Genomic DNA, 17,385 nt, shown 5'->3' with positions numbered 1-17,385 from the left:
TGATGCATCCAACATAAAGAAAATTTGGGGTTGTGTGTTGAATGCTATCATGGAATACATTACTATGAAGGGCCGGTTTGCCTGGGTCCACACATACCATTTTGTGTTGTTAAATCATTTAAGGCACGAGAAAAGGATTTCCTTGCTCTACTATCTCTTCAGGTTGTTGTCGAGATCTCTTAATAAGCACAATAAGAACCCTTCGACTTCGGTGCTTCATTATGGCCTCATTTTGCTCATTTATGAGCACTGCAAAATTATTGCTATCCAGGAAAATAAGAGGTTGTTTGCATCTTTGGGAAAGGGTAAGAGAAAGATGGAGGAAGGTGGGCCAAGCAAGGAAGAGTCAATTGAGAACAAAAAGAGCAAAAGTGCTATTGGGTTGAAAATTCAAGAGGACACAGATACTCAAATGGAGATGGAGAATATTTCAAAGGATATTGGAAAAGATGACAGTGAGATGGAAACAAAGGAGTCCAGAGGGGAGGAAAGTTGGAAAGAAGAGGATGTGGGGGAAAAGGAAGGAGAAGATGAGGATGCTTCCGACCAAGATAGTCCTACCCGCAGTGTTAGTTTAGTCAATGTCGATAGCCAGCCAAGGGAGAAGGAGGATGATAAAATTAATGAGGAAAAATATATGGATTTTGAGCAGGAGAAGAATGAGCTCGAGCAGGAGAAGGACATGGAGAACCCGAGCAAGGATAAGGAGTTTGCTGGAGAAGGGTTATTTCTGGATAATCTCAAAAATCTCTCTGATGCTAGAATGGGCTTTGATAGGTGGACTTATGAAGGTATCAAGAACCTTGAAAAAAGTGGGAAGCACTAGGAAGAGGAGAGGAAGACAAATGAAAGGGATTAGAAGCAAATGATGAGGGATTTGGAGGAAAAAGCTAAGATTGAGAAGCTGGAGGAAGGAAAAAATGCAATGAAAAACCTGTTGGTTATGATCCCGGAGATCTTGACTGCTATTACAAAGATCTTAGAGGAAATCTCTAAAGTCCTTGAGGGATCCAGTAATCCTAAGCCAGTTGTGGACCTTGATATAGATGAAGATGCCATTGAGATTGGGATTTCGGAAAGTGCTCCTGGTGGAGCTGCAAAGAGAACGAGGGCGAGAATGAAGAAAGCTGCCATGGCTTCTCCAAAGGAAAAAACTAAACTTAGGGATAATATTAAACAATTGTATGGGATTAGCAAAAACTTGGCTAATGCCCTGAAAAACATCTAGTTGTTCCTCTTCTGGATTTTGTCTGTTTTTGTTGGTTCTATGGGTTTTTTGCTGGATTTTGATCATTTCTATGATGGCTTTTTACATGTTTGTTCCTTCTTGTTGCTTAATTCTTTTATATCTTAAGGATCTTTTGTAAAGGGTTTCGAGGCCCCTTCAAAACCTGCTTTTACCTTAATAAAAAACAATAAATAAATAAATAATAAATAGATTGCTTCAACAATAAATCAAAATAATAAATAATGCCAAGTAATTGATAATCCTTAAATAAATAAATAAATAAATAAGTATTCATCACAAATAAATAATAAATATAATAGATTAACCATCAAATAATAAATAAATAAACCATTAAAATATTTAAATCTCATCAATCATCAATTAAATAAATAACCACCAATGAATAGATAATTGATGATTAAAAATACACCATGGGTAAATCAATGAACCCATTAAATCAATCCTAATTGGATAATTAAAATCTCATAGTAAAATTGTCTACCCCAACTTTAATGACAATAATAATACCTCTAATTGAAATCTCAATCCGAAGTTTGGACATTCATATGGTAGAGTTTACTATTCTCATGGCTGGTGTTCATTTAGTTGTCAATCCAGGAATGTAAAACTTGAAATGGCTCTGCAATATATATGCACTAAGCTCCTTAACTGATTATTCTGAATTACTATAGGAAAGGTAGGAATGGAAATCATAAAGGCTAAATGAAAAATTTACAAAACTCTGCTGAAATGATCTAATGAAAATAACAGGAATCACACCGTTCTACCTTGGCTACAGGAACAGTCAAAGGATCTATTTCTAGTGGCTACAGGAACAACCCAGTCATGAACTTCTACTGCAACTAAGTAAAAACTAACTTCAATAATCATAAACATGGGATCACTCACCAAGTGGGCCCCCTTGGATGAGTGATATCAAACTCTTAGCAAAGAACTATTAATAGATCGGATTAACATATTTTTATTCATTTCTTCCTAAAAGATGATTACATATTCAAAGAGAGAAAATTCAGAATACTTGACAAAAAACTCTGCTCAATCCCTTTCCATTCTATCTAACTCTCAAAAAAGAAGGAAGAACTTATTATAAAGAAAAGACAGACTATAATGGACAACTCCAGTTACACCCAGAAGAAGAGGTGGATAGCTATCAGATGAAGGGGATAACAAAGAGCTTGGCTACAGGAACTGTGGATCTGAAACCAAACCACAGTCTTTGCACACCAAAGAGATATTTTGCAAATTAAACATGCATCAGAGTTAAACTCCTATGGTGAAGTATAACTGCTCTGATTATGCCATAGATTGCGCTCACTTGAATCTCCTTCAATTTGACCTCCAGCTATTTGAATGTGGTTCTCCAGTCCTTAGGCACGAAAGAGAATTCTCCACCGCAACATCAATTATTATCTATACTAAAAAAGAAACAATATACAAGGACATGCATATGTATCTTACTTAACTAATACATTCATTAACTCACATATGAAATCATCCTAAATAATCCGCATATCACAGGGACAAACCATTTGGCTGCAGGAATAAATTGGCATGGCTGCAGGAATTAATAGACAAGGTTCAAACATGATTTCTTAAGTTCAGTTTTAAAACATGGATTACATATAGTCAATTCATAATATTTTACTATTGCAATGCAACCCAAAAGATACCAAAAACATAAGAGTCCTGATAAAAAACATGTCAATACACCGACTTATCATGCCCCCCAGCTTTAAGGGTTTGCTGCTCCTGCAACAAAAGGAAAATTTTTGATTTTTGCTAAAACTCTGAAATCACCAACAGTGTCTTGTCTGGTTCCCTTGGAAGGCAAATTCCAATAAAATCCCTTCATTTTCTCCAACTTGGACCATCTAGCTATTTCTTCCACATCTACATCATAATTCTGTTCTGTTGGTTGGCATGCCAAAAGTGGCCACATAAGGATAGGAGGCTAAAAGATTAATGGCAACCAATTATTGGATTTCTCCCTTCCTAGCTGTATGTACTTGGAGGCTCTTTGTATAGCTGCATGAAAATTCTGTAATGAGTAGGGTTCTCCCAGTTTTAAATGATTTGGCAGATGATTCCAACATTGAGTTAGTCCCTCTAGTGCTGTTGTCCTATGGGTTTGAACCAATTACTCATACGCTTGATAGACTTCCTCTCTCATTGGAAGTACTATCTTACTAACATCATCTCTTATTAGCAACTTTTGCCAATCATAATACAGAACCCTAGGTGCCTCTGATTCCCTCCTCAATGGCAATGGACAGTCCAGTTCCAATTTTTCAAACTCCTTGGCTTGTGGTCCTATAATCATTTCATTTTGTATCCAAGACATTAGAGCTCTGAGATGGATATCCCCAATGTACAACAAAGGATTCCATTCTCTGTCCTGGGGTACATCATAATTATGTAAATATAATTCACATAATAGGTTCCTTACAAAATGTGGGGAGGTTTGATAAGCATGATAGAATTCCTCAGGTGTTTCCAAGGATGGATTAGGGTCCCTTACTATGCGGTTTAATCTGAAATTCAGATACCGTTCTTTCAAGTGCACTGCATAAATTCTTGGGGGAGCCCTACACTGCATTATCTTAGGAACCATACCATAAATCTCTTCTACCTTAGTCTCCAATTCTTTAATTCTATTATCTTTCTTCTCAATCTCTTTTTGCTGCTTATTAATTATCCCTTGCAACCTATCCTTGTCTATTTCCCATTGCCTAAAGAATGTTAAAGCAATTGATAAGCTAGTTAGGGATGAAGGAGTTCTTATGGGTCGTACCTTAGATCGTGGGATTTCTTCAATAACTTCCTCATTTTGGATTGGCATATTTCCCACGTTTTCTTCAGGTTGTTATGGAACATCATCAATAATCTGCTCATATTGCAATGCCACTGAAGCCAGATTTGTAAGCTTATCCATTACAATTTCTTCTTGAATTTCTTCTTGGATTTCTTCTCCTGCAGGATTTTCTTGCATTTCCTCTTCTACAGGGTTTTCTTGAATTTCCTTCTCTGCAGCATCTTCTTCTTCTGAAGTTTCTACTGCAATCACCTCTGTTGGATTACTCACTGGTTGAGTCTTCTGTGTCCTCCTTCTTGTTCTCCTCACATACACTTTTGAAATAGACGTAGGAGTTTTTGTTTTTGTTCAATGCCTCTTGGCTGGAGGAGGGATATGCACTTCCTGCGGCCGGATAACAAATTCTTCATCTGACTCCTCCTTTTCCAATTCTTTTCCTTCCCTCTACAAAATAGGTGAACCTCCTTGAAGAGAGGTAGAGGGTTGTCCTTCGATTGGCTCTACTTCAATATTTTCTTCTAAAATATTTGCAACTCCTTCAGCAACCAGCAAACCCTCATCTTCACAAGAAAGACCTTCTGCAACTATCTCTTCTTGAATCGGCGGATTATTTTCAATAGGGGCTTCATCTACCCTAAATTGCAGAATATCTTCAAACACACCCCATTCCATCTGTGAAACATCTCTCAGGGACTATTGTACCAACAACTTCACCAGTCCATGATGGCTAACAGAGCGATTTCCATATTTTTTAGTCTCCTTAGCACTTATAGGAATGAGATGATACAAGAAATTTGGGACATTAACTCGCCGGTCATGACGGAGATGACTAAGTAACTTGAAGTGAGGTGAATGGAGATTTGAATACCGTCCTTCACAGGTAATAAATTTCATAATATACAGAGCTACCTGAGGCCAATGTGCTGGACAAGAAACCCTTCTAGTCCCTTGCCTATCCACCATTAAGGGTATGTCAGTAGAAATTGTGAACTCTGCCCTGGCACTCCTTGCATCCTTCGATTTTGGAAAGAGTTCTCCTTCCTGCAACAACCCTGTGACCTCTGCAACTCGCTGCTCTATAGCAATTACCCTCAACCCCTTAATTGTAGCTTCTCCTTCGTAAAAAGAATGCATAAATTCCGCAACTATTTCGTCATTGAAATCCCTAATTCTCAAGAAATAATCCAACCAGCCGTGGTTTTGGAAATAATGCACACAGACAACATCCTGCAACAACCCTTCATGGATAGTTGGTTCATGGCAAATCAGATCACCACCCATCTTTTACTCTGATACTTCCGCAGCTCCACCAAAATGTTTGACAGATTCACAAAGGCTAAAATCTACATATCTTAAATTTGGCGGCAGAACTTATTATTCACTTGCATGAAATAATAATCATCATAAGTAATGTAAGTTAGGAAATCAGTTCAGGATAATACATCTTACTGGGAAAAAGGACCATAAAGTACCCCCCCCCCAACTTAACCTAGCACGTGTCCACACAGGCTGACGAGATTTCAAGTTTGAAGCGGATTAAAACAGGATTAAAATCATAATGAACTAATTAATGCATAATTAAAATAAAGTACAATATACACATACCTGCAATTGGGCGAAATAAAATGAAGTGACAGGTAAGAAAGTGGGATGGAATGTAGTGGATGGAACTTTATGTACGGAGAACAATATTTCACATGGAAATATTTTATTATGATATGGTAAATAAGTTCACTGCAGAGGCTGCATGAACATCACCTTTATCATCATGCTCAAGTGCAACAGGAAGCTCATGAATTGTTGACGAATCATTGGCAGTTGCTGTAGGAACATTACCAATTGCTGCAGGAACTTGTATTTCATTTTGAGGAGCAAACTGCTACAGAAACTCTTCTCTAGTAGCTGGCCTGTGATAAAGTCGTAGTCGGTGTCCATTCACTAAGAGTTTAAATCGAATAGGGTCTATTGTGGACAACCGAACTGCTCCATTGTGAAAAACTTCTTCTACCTCATAAGGACCCAACCACCTTATTTGGAGTTTTCTCATAGCATTCTTATATCTGGAATCATACAAGAGTGCCCAGTCACCAACTTTGAATTTCTTTTCTCTGATATATTTATCATGCCATCTAGCTCTTTGGTTTTGAATCAACTCTGTCTATTGAACAACTATCTTTCTCCATTCATCAAGAGCATTTAACTGCTGAATGAGTTCCTTCTGTGCTTTAGACAATGTCATATTTAGTTGTAGAGCTGTTCTCGAGGTTTTATGCTCAAATTCAATAGGCATCATTGCTTTTTTGCCATAAACCATCTCAAAAGGTGTGAATCCAATTGGTGTTTTCCATGTTGTTCTATATGCCCAAACTACCTCTGAAAGCTGATGAGACCAATCTTTCTTGTGGATAGACACTATTTTTGTAAGAATAGCCTTAAGCTCTCTATTGGTAACTTCTACTTGGCCATTAGACTATGGATGGTATGGAGTAGATTTCCCGTGTCTTATATTATATTCATTGACCAAAGCTTTTATCAATGTTGATGTAAATTGAGGTCCCTGATCTGAGACAATTTCCTTGGGTACTCCATACCTTGTAAATATTTCTTCATAGAGAAACTCAGCTATCTTATTATCTCTTGCATGTTGCATAGCTCTAGCTTCTACCCATTTTGTCACATAGTCTGTACATACCAAGATATAAGATTTGCCATTAGAAGGTGGATCAATGGGGCCAACAAAATCTAATCCCCATTTGTCAAATGGTGTAACTGATATTTGAGGATATAGTGGCATCTCATCAGATTTTGTAGGTCTGCCCATTCGCTGACACTTGTCACACTTCCTTGTGTAGTGTAGGCCAATAATAACCAGTATTGAGTATTTTCAGTGCTGTCCTTTTGGCAGCAAAATGACCTCCACATGGTTCATCATGACATGCATGCAAGATGTCATATGTTTCATCTTCTCTGACACATCTTCGCATGACTTGATCAGGTCCAGTATAAAATAGACAATCAACAATCCATGAAAAGTTAAAACTTTTTTCAACTAGCAACCTTCTTTCCTTAGGAGAAAAAAAATTTGGCATCTTAGCTATAGCTAAATAGTTGGCAATATCAGCATACCAAGGAGTATGAGCCTGTATGAGAAACAAATACTCATCTGGAAAAGTGTCATCTATCATTATAGAGTCTTCCTGCAATTGAAGACGTGAAAGATAATCTGCAACAACATTAGACTTCCTTGGCTTATCAACAACCGTGATATCAAATTCCTGCATCAACAATAACTAGCGAGCCAGTCCACTGGTGATGGATGGCTTATTCATAAGATATCTAATTGCAGTATGATTTGTATGCACAAATATTGGATACCTTGTAATATAGTGTCTAAACTTGTTAAGGGCATATATGACAGCTAGCATTTGTTTTTCAGTAACTGTATAATTCAATTCAAGTCCTTGCAAATTCTTGCTGATATAATATATTGCATTTTCCAACTTGTCAACTTTTTGTCCTAACACTGCTCCTATAGCATAATCATATGCATCGGTATGGATTTGGAATGGCAGAGACCAATTAGGTCCTTTTAGAACTGGTGCTTGAGTCAAAGCATGCTTAAGCTTTAAAAAAGCTTCATTTCATGCTGAGGTCCATTTAAATTCTGCATCTTTAGTAAGCAGTGTATATAAGGGACTTGCAATTTTGCTAAAATCTTTGATAAACCTTCCGTAGTATCCAGCATGGCCAAGAAAACTTCTCACATCTTTCTGCTTCACAGGGTCATTAATTTGCTGAATAACCTCAATCTTTGTTGGATCCACTTGTATGGCTTGTATAGATATATGATAACCAAGGACTATTCCTTCTTCCATCATAATGAAACACTTTTCACTATTTAGAGACAAGTTTTAGTCTTCACACCATTGCAAAATTTTCTTCAAATTACCCAATGCTTGATCAAATTCAGAACCATAGGTTGTAAAGTCATCCATGTAAATTTCCATTATGTCTTGAGAAATATCAGAAAAAATACTGATGACTGCCCTTTGAAAAGTGGCTGGAGCATTACACAACCCAAAAGGAAGAACAGAATATGCATAAGTTCCCCATGGACAAGTAAATGTTGTTTTCTCCTGATCCTCAAGAGCTATTTGTATCTGATTATAGCCACTGAATCCATCCAAAAATGAAAAATATCTCTTACCAGCAAGAGAATCCAATACCTGATCTATAAATGGTAGTGGAAAATGATCCTTCCTTGTGGCTAAGTTCAAGGTTCTATAATCAACACATACTCTCCATTTGCCTCCCATTTTAGGAACTATCACCAAGGGTGATACCCATTGACTGTCAGAAATAGGATAGATAAATCCAACTTTCAACAATTTCTGCAATTCTTCTTTAACTATCTCCTTCAGGGTAGGATTGACTCTTCTTTGAGGTTGTCTGAGGGGACAACACTCATCCTTTATGTAAATGCAATGAGTAAAAACTGCTGGATCAATTCCATTCATATCCTTGTAATCCCATGCAAAGGCATTTCTATGGAGTTTTAGCAAGTCCACCAGGCTATCTTTCTGAGTATCTGCTATATTCTTGTTGATGTTCAAATATTTATTCAATTCAACCTCTATCTTGATAGTAAGATCAATCTGATTTATATCAGAAACATGAGAATATGACAATTCCTGCGGCAACAAGGTATGCAAGATATCAGTGGCTGCAGGAAAATCCAATTCTGTAATATTCAGAACCAATTCCTGTAATTATTGGTCTTCTATTAATTCATTTGTCACAACCTTATAAAGGATTGATTCTTCATCATATAACTACATGAGTGACACTCGATTAATCATCATAAGGTGATTAATAGAGTCAATTTCTTCAGATTCCTCTCCCAAAACAGGCCAAACAGCCTGCTGTTGCTGAAGCTGAGGTTGTGCAGGGGAATACAAGGCTAATGTTTTTGTGGAATTGCCATCTAAAATAGTCATGTCTCCTAATCTACACCCAATATATGCATCAGCTGTGGCAAGCCATGGTCTTCCCAAAATGACTGGATATCCCCCCAATGTTGCTTTTGGGGATAAAATCATAAAGTCTGCAGGATCTTCCCAGGAATCTAGAGTGTCCACTATATCTTCTATCATACCATTAGGTCTTACTGTAGAGCCATTAGCAAGTTGAAGAACTATGGGTGTAACCCTTAAACTATCTATCTCTAGATGTTTCATTACTTCCCTTGTCATTACATTAATGGCTGCCCCTAGATCAACTTAAACATTTTTTATTTGACTACCATTAATGACTATACTCACAATAGGACTGCCTGGATTAGAATACTTTGGAATAGCAATTTTTCCTAACATAATATTAGCCAATTGACCCATAACATGAACTGTTTGTGGATCCTTTTCTTTCTGCCAGGTTTCTTTAGGCATGCCTCTCTCAATGCTTTACCATATATTGGAACATCCTTTATTGCTTGCAACAATGGAATTTTAACACAAATGTGCTTCAGTTGATCAAGAATATCAAATCTTTGTTGTTGATCAGTTGAAACTTCTTTGTCTTTCAATCTTTGAGGAAATGGTGGTAATATTTGATTCTAAGGTATTACATCATTATGATCAGAGATTAGCTACTCTTCTTGTACCTCAGTAATAACTAGCTAAGAGGGATTAGGTAGTGTTGTTCCAGATCGGAGGTGAATATCATCTAGTGATAAAGAATAGGCTGGGTATTGATTAGCATCAACTGAATAAGCTTGTTGTTGTTGTTGTTGAGATTTGATATTTGGATTAGGCAATGGTTGAGTAGGCAGCTATGTTGGCTTGGGAGGTGGTGCTATGGCTACAGAAGGTGGCATTAAAGTAGGAGTTTGTGGCTACTAAGCAGGAGGCTGATATCCATAAGATTGGGATGACCATGATGGGTTTCCCCTCCATTGAGAGGTAGGTTGCCAATTCCCTTGAAACTGGTTCCCTGCACCCTGAGGTGGATACCAGTTTCCCTGTGGCTGCTGCCACTGGGGTATTTGATTAGCAAATTGCTTTCCTTGGCCTTGTGATCCATACCAATGTGGATAATTACCAAAATTTTGAGAATACTGTGGTTGCCATTGGTTATTTGGTGCATAAGAATTACCACTATAACCAGAAAAGGAAAGTGGATCAGGTGGCATACCTTGTCTCTGAAAATTTGGTCTTCTCTAAGCAACATAGAAGACTTGTTCATCCTCCCCTTGAATTTGTTTGAAATCAGGTACTTCAATATTTGCAACCATCTTACATCTACAATCTTTCTTCTGCTGCTTACAATGAGGACAAAATTCTGCAAGAAATGCATCAGCTTCCTCATGCTTCTTCTTAGCTGCCAATGTATCGAACTGAGTAGCCATATTGTTTATAATGTCCTCCTTGAAATATTTTAACAAATGACTAAGTTCCAACCTAGAAACTCCATTTCCAGATGATGATGATGGTGCTCCTGGCTTAAATCTCCTATTCTTCTTAGAAGTAGATCTGGAATACTTCTTGCAAATTTGTCCTATTTCAGCCCAAGTAGATTGTGTAATGTCACCCCCCCCATTAGATCTAAGGAATTAGTGCATTCATCATTGATACCCCTCAAGAATATCAATTTGAGGGAATATTCATTCAGAGTACTATGCTTGGACTTCTTGACACTAAACAAAAACCTTTCCAGATAATCCTCAAGGCTCTCATCTTTAGTTTGTGTCATTCTAAAGATATCATCCCCATGCTGATCAGTGCCTCTACAATAATCTTTATATTTTGCAAGAAACAACCATTTCAGCGCATCCCATGTATTGATTGTGCTACTACCTAAGCTCATGAACCATCTCAAGGATGACTCCTTCAAAGTGGTTGGAAAACTTTTGAGTCTATGGGCATCTGTAGTATAGTCAAAACTCCTACAGAGAACATCAAACTCAAACAGAAATGTATCCGGATCCTCTGTGACCAATCCATAGAGCTTAGGAAGTGAAGATGCTAGAATGTTCTTGAGGTTAGCATTATCATGCTGGTCAGAGATGGGAAACTCAAATTTCGGACCAGGTGGTGGTGGTGGTGGATTATTTCCACCAGGAGGTGGGTTCCCTTGCATTGGACTTGTGGGGGTTATTATAATAGGCAATTCTTCTTCTTGTGGACCAAAAAGGAACTGAAGACTACCTTTTGGAAATTCAGACTCAGGGTGATTCAAATTTTGTGGGACTTGTTACAGCTTAGAAAAAGGGTTTATATCTAGAAAACTATCTTCTGCATGAGTAGTATGAGTGGGTAAAAATCTACCTCTGGCATCTCTTCTTCTATTATGCATGCAGATTCATGAAATTCAAACAATTAACTAGAAACTAAAATAATCATAAAAGGCTCTTAGCTTGACACCATCCCCAGCAGCAGCACCAAAAATGTCTACCCCAACTTTAATGACAATAATAATACCTCTAATTGAAATCTCAATCCGAAGTTTGGACATTCATATGGTAGAGTTTACTATTCTCATGGCTGGTGTTCATTTAGTTGTCAATCCAAGAACGTAAAACTTGAAATGGGTCTGCAATATATATGCACTAAGATCCTTAACTGATTATTCTGAATTACTATAGGAAAGGTAGGAATGGAAATCATAAAGGCTAAATGAAAACTTTACAAAACTCTGCTGAAATGATCTAATGAAAATAACAAGAATCACACCGTTCTGCCTTGGCTATAGGAACAGTCAAAGGATCTATTTCCAGTGGCTACAGGAACAACCCACTCATGAAATTCTATTGCAACTAAGTAAAAACTAACTTCAATAATCATAAACACGGGATCACTCACCAAGTGGGCGCCCTTGGATGAGTGATATTAAACTCTCAGCAAAGAACTATTAATAGATCAGATTAACATATTTTTATTCATTTCTTCCTGAAAGATGATTACATATTCAAAGAGAGAAAATTCAGAATACTTGACAAAAAACTCTGCTCAATCCCTTTCCATTCTATCTAACTCTCAGAAAATAAGGAAGAGCTTATTATAAAGAAAAGATATACTACAATGGACAACTCCAGTTACGCGCAGAAGAAGAGGCGGATAGCTGTTAGATGAAGGGGATAACAGAGATCTTGGCTGCAGGAATTGTGGATCTAAAACCGAACCACAGTCTTTGCCTGCCAAAGAGATATTTTGAAAATTAAACATGCACTGGAGTTAAACTCCCATGGTGAAGTACAACTGCTCTGATTATACCATAGATTGTGCTCACTTGAATCTCCTTCAATTTGACCTCCAGCTATCTGAACGTGGTTTTCCTGTCCTTAGCCCGAAATAGAATTCTCCATCGCAACATGAATTATTATCTGCACTAAAATAGAAACAATATACAAGGACATGCATATGTATCTTACTTAACTAATACATTCATTAACTCACATATGAAATCATCCTAAATAATCCGCATATCACAGGGACAAACCATTTGGCTACAGGAATAAATTGGCATGGCTGCAGGAATTAACAGACAAGGTTCAAACATGATTTCTTAAGTTCAGTTTTAAAACATGGATTACATATAGTCAATTCACAATATTTTACTATCACAATGCAACCCAAAAGATACCAAAAACCTAAGAGTCCTAATAAAAAACATGTCAATACACCGACTTATCAAAAATACCCAAAATAATCAAATAGACATCTACAATCTAACAATAAAACAATTACACATTAATCACATAAACATAGACTCTAGTCCACCTACGCCGAGGAAACAAACTCAATGTAAGACCCTAACCACAACTTGCACCATGGCACAACCGACAAGGTACACATCTTAGACCTAGCGTGTGTGAGGGAAACCATGTCATCTCCGACAACTTGCCATTGGGATAAAAACATGCTCAGACCTGTGAAGCCAGGTGGAGTCGATGTCTGGTACCTACAAACCTACATGAAAGACCAACACAACATATACGACACACACACACACACACACACACACACACACACACACACACACACACAAACAGACAAGTGATAGAGAATCACAATGACATATCTTGCTCACAATGAGTGATATGACATCATCTCTACTCACAAAGATAGTCATACAATATAATATCAAAGCATCACATAGAATCATCATCACAAAATAGGGTTAGTATCATCATAAGTCACATAATCCATGTAAACAATGATCATATGTAGTCATATAAATCCATCCATCAAGGTGATATACTATGTATCAATATGCATAAGAACCATCAAATATCATATGTCATATAATAAGTCTCACAACATCAATCATAAAAGTCTCCAATCATGAATCATAACAGACAACATGAATCCACATAAATTCCTAGTATCAATGATACCATCTAATATATCAAAAGAGTCATAAATAACCATCCAAGTAACCATCATATTTCTAAATAAGTCTATCAATACACAAATCAAAATGTAAGTCTAGGAGGGACGTTACAGTTCTAGTACCTATCATGTTGATAAATCTTATGATAGACAAAACCTTAATGACGATGGTACCCTCTTTGAAGACAAAGGAATTGATATTAATTCCTGAAGATATTAATTAACCACAATGATGACATATTCCTAGTATACCCACAACTTATCAATTGGAACCAACAAAATTTGCCACATTTGTACTGGTTTGAAAATGACAAAGCAATTGTCAAATTTATAGGAGTTTGAGAAGGGATATCATTTGGGGATCACCTTTTCCATAAACCTCGACCGTGAGAAATATTTTAGAGAGTCCAATCCTCCTAGAAAATAAAATTAAAATCAAAATGAAAAAGAAAATGAAAATACACATTCTTAAGGTGAAAATCGAAAGGTGCCTTCTAAACTGCAAAATCGTAAAAAGAAAAGGTGTATCCAATGGTGAATTCCTCTCTGAGGTGTTAGAGGATGGAAGGTTGGACACTCTCCCTATAGAGAAGGAAAGATCATCATTGTTAGTGGAACAATCAGAAGAAGTGAACCTAGGTGACAAAGAGAATGTAAGGAAAGTCTATTTTGCAGTCTCTCTCAAATGGGTAGAAAAAGAAAATTACCAATTTTCCAAAGGGATAGATTAATTTGCATGGTCTTATGCTGACATGCTAAAGTTTAAACTTGAAATGGTTCTCCATCACTTACCTCTCCTTCTAGGGGTGAATTTGTTTATACAAAATATAAGGAAAATGTATCCCCCAATTGCTCTATTGGTCAAGGTGGAACTAAAAAATCCACTAAATGTAGGATTTATAAAGACCATATATGGATATCAAATCTAGCACCTATCACCAGACCCATTGGGGGCATCAAAATTTGTACAAACTTCAGAGATTTGAACAAAGCTTGTCCCAAAAATAAATTTATGTTGCCAAATATTGATATGATTTTTGACCTCACTGTTGGACATGAAACCGTTTCACTAATGGATGGATTCTCTGGGTACAACTAGATCAAAATAGCACCAAAGGAACAACACAAACTACCTTCACTTATTCATGTAAAACCTATTGTTGGAATGTCATGCCCTTTAGCCTCAAAATTGTTGGTGCAACATACCAAAGATCTATGACTACCTTAATCATGACATGATACACAATATAATGGAAGACTATGTTGATGACTTGTTGGAAAAATCAACCACAAGGGACAATCATCTTGTTGTTTTGGCTCAAATCTTTGATAGATTGGAGAAATGCAAAGTCAGATTGAATCCAAAAAAATGTGGATTTATTGTCACTTTAGGGAAACTACTTGGATTCATCATATCTAATAGAGGAATTGAAGTAGATCTGACAAAGGTTAAGGCCATTCTTGAAATTCTCCCACCATTAAACCTTAAGAAGCCAAGGAGCCTATAGGGAAAACTACAATCTATCAGGAGATTCATAGCCCAACTAGCAGACAAATGTCAATCATTTTAGGATCTATTAAGAAAAGTAGTTCCTTCAAGTCGACAAACCAATGCCAACAATCCTTTTATGCACTTAAGGATTGTCATCTTTCACCGCTAGTGTTGATACCACCTACTATAAGGAAATCCTTATTTCTATAAATTTCAACTACCACTTCATCTTTAGGAGCCCTCTTGGCACAAAATGATGATCAAGGAAGAGAGAGAGAAATCTATTATATCAAGAGAACATTGGTTGACTATGAGGTAAACTATACTCCAATAGAGCGTGCATGTTTTGTAGTCATTTTTACATCTCAAAATATTTGGTATTACATGCTTAATCACAAAAATAAAGCTCATTAAAAAAATTGATCTACTCAAGTACCTCTTGAACAAAGCCGCTCTCATAGGGAGACTACCCGAATGGGTAAGATCCTAAGTTAATTTGACATTGAGTATGTAGACAAACAGATTATCAAATGATAGATTATTTTAGATTAACTAGAAAAGTTCCCACTTCAAGTAGACTACCCAATACTAGTAGGCTTTCTCAATGAATCAATGTTAACAATAGATACATCCACATAATGGAAATTATACTTTGACAGGTCCTACACCAACTATGGAGCGAGGGTAGACATCTTATTCATAACACCTCAAGGTGACACCATTCCAAACTCTCATAAAATTAATTTTTCTTGCACAAACAACATTGCACAATATGAATGTCTCCTCACTAGGCTTCACACAATAGTATAATGAAAAATAAAAGACCTCCATATTTATAGTGACTCTCAAATGGTAGTGAAGCAGGTCAATGACAATTATCTAACCAAGGATGATAAGCTTCTATCATAAAAACATATGGTAGATGATTTCAAAAAGTACTTTGATCACATTACCTTCAAGAAAATTCCTCAAATATAGAATAAAGAAGATAACACAACAGCCATAGTGGGATCTTTACATAATATTGCAAATAATAGAATGTACTTTGAGTTTTTGGTAGAAAAAATTATGATCCTAGCTTTCTATATTCCATAGTTTGAATGTGTGTGTGAAAATGTTAGTCTTGATTTTCCTTCGTATAAAGATGTATACTCCTATCTCCATGACTAGTACCTCCCCCCTAACTTGTCTCAAAACCAATACAAAACCTTTATTCAACAAATCACTCATTACATCATCATCGCTAAAATTCTATACTAGAAAGGTCTTGATAGAACTCTCCTCAAGCGTCTTGATTCAATAGAAGCACAAACAAGTTTACAAGTACACAAAGGTATATGTGGATCTCACTCGAGCGGTCCTTCTTTGGCTGAGAAGCTCATGTGAACTAGACACCATTGGTAGACTATGGAGAAGGATGCCTATAAATTTATTCAAAAGTGTTGGCAATGTCAAATGCATGGAGACCTCATGCATGCACCAATGTAGGATCTACAACCTATCACATCTCCATGGCCCTTTTCCTAGTGGGGAATCAATCTCATGGAGAAGATTCACTTGAAATCCTCAAATGGACACAAGTACATACTTACTACCATAGAGTACTTCACCAAATGGGTGGAAGAAATTCTAGTTACTTATGTAACTGACAAGCAAATAACTAAATTCCTTTTGAATCACATCATATATTGTTATGGAGTACCTCAATCCATAGTTGAAAATAAAGGTCACCCTTTAAAAAATCAAGATGTGCATGAACTATGTGAGAAACTCCATATTCAACACTACTTTTTCACACCATTCTACTTATAGAGTAATGGTAAAGCTAAGGAAGCTAATAAAACCATCCTTAAAATCCTCAAGAAATTTGTGAATGATGCTAGCCATGACTGGCACCTTCAACTCAATCTCGCCCTTTGGGCTTATTGAACTTGTGTTTTCAATCCCACAAGTGCCACACCATTTTACCTTGTTTATGGATCTAAAGACATAGTCCCTATTGAGGTTGAGTTACCTTCACTTAGAGTTTCATTCCAAAATCTCATCCCAGATAAAGAGTACTGGGTTGCAAGGTTGAATGAGCTAGAATTGCTTGGATGAGAAACATTAGAATGCCTTAAATAATTTTCAAGAATATCATAATTGTCTCAGGAGAAGATATAATAAGAGGGTCAAAGTATGCTTCTTTGAGATAGGGGACTTGTGTCATGCCCAAAATTTAGGGCAAAAAGGGAATTTTTTTTTTTTTTAAAACAACTAGTTAATTAACAAAGTTTGCTTTCACGACATGTTTAAACATGTTGGTCATAACAAGGTTCAAACTAACTCTTGATACAACTACGTATCGAAACTTAATTAAAATTCATTTGCGGAAACTAAATGTTTTAATTTATTTTCTCATCAAATAAGTCGTTAGTTTAATTTATTAAACTCATTTAAATGGGTA

This window comes from Cryptomeria japonica, chromosome 2 (assembly GCF_030272615.1).
Source record: "Cryptomeria japonica chromosome 2, Sugi_1.0, whole genome shotgun sequence".
NCBI lineage: Eukaryota > Viridiplantae > Streptophyta > Pinopsida > Cupressales > Cupressaceae > Cryptomeria > Cryptomeria japonica.
Note: the sequence above shows the minus strand (reverse complement) of the source record.